Here is an 886-nt window from a genome sequence, read left to right as displayed (position 1 = left end):
CTGGGGCCATTGGCTCTAGATCTTTTGATCCTTCTGGACCCCACTACCCTGGGGGGAGGGGCGGACTCTTGGAACGCTTAAGGAGCTTCCTCCAGTCCAGACTAGGTGTTCGTCCCTGCACCCCCTCCCCTCGACCTGTCACAGCTGCCCTCAGAGCTCAGGCCAAGCCCAGCCCACCGATTTCCATTGCCAAACATCCCCCAGCTCCCGTTCTCCCTGTGGGCTCCGACTGCCCATGGATTGGACGCCCCACAGGCAAAGGAAGGCCGGGGCGGGGGCTCCTCCGAGCTGCCTCCCTGCCAGATGCTTCTGCCGCTGGCCACCACGGACACAGAGGCCGGCCGCGTATGGATTCAAGTTATCCCTCAAGCCTGCATCCCCGGCTACCTGTTGTTTCTGTGGCGTTCCCCTGTCTTTTATTTATTCTCTGACCATTGGGTCTCTCCCAGACTTCAATAAATTCGTCAGTTACAGTCATTGGAAGGCCTGTATGTTCAGTGAGGCTCGGGGTTGGGGGAGGAGAGGGCGTTGGGGATAGAGATGGATCTCTGAAAGCTGGAAGCCCCGTTGGAGTAGCTGTTGGCTTCTTGCCAGGGACGACACCTGGTGTGGATCGGGGCCCCTTTGTCCCAAGATCTCCGCCAGGCTTCCGAGCACTGGACGGAGACTTAGGAGAACAGACGGTCCAACCGTGGGTGGAGGGGCTGGGCCTTCCCACTCTGTCCCTGGGAGAGGCGGGCGCTGGGGTGGCCAGGTGACAGGACCAAGCAAAACTGCTTGGAGCAGGCTTCAGCACGGGGAGGGGGACTGCAGGAGTCAACTAGTCTGGAGATTCAGGAACTTGGTCACCCGGGGCTCTGCAACTAGGATTCCAGTCCCAGCGACC

Source organism: Bison bison, unplaced genomic scaffold, assembly GCF_000754665.1.
Source record: "Bison bison bison isolate TAMUID 2011002044 unplaced genomic scaffold, Bison_UMD1.0 scf7180017857941, whole genome shotgun sequence".
NCBI lineage: Eukaryota > Metazoa > Chordata > Mammalia > Artiodactyla > Bovidae > Bison > Bison bison.
The sequence above is the reverse complement of the archived record's forward strand: the minus strand, read 5'-3'. Positions refer to the sequence as shown.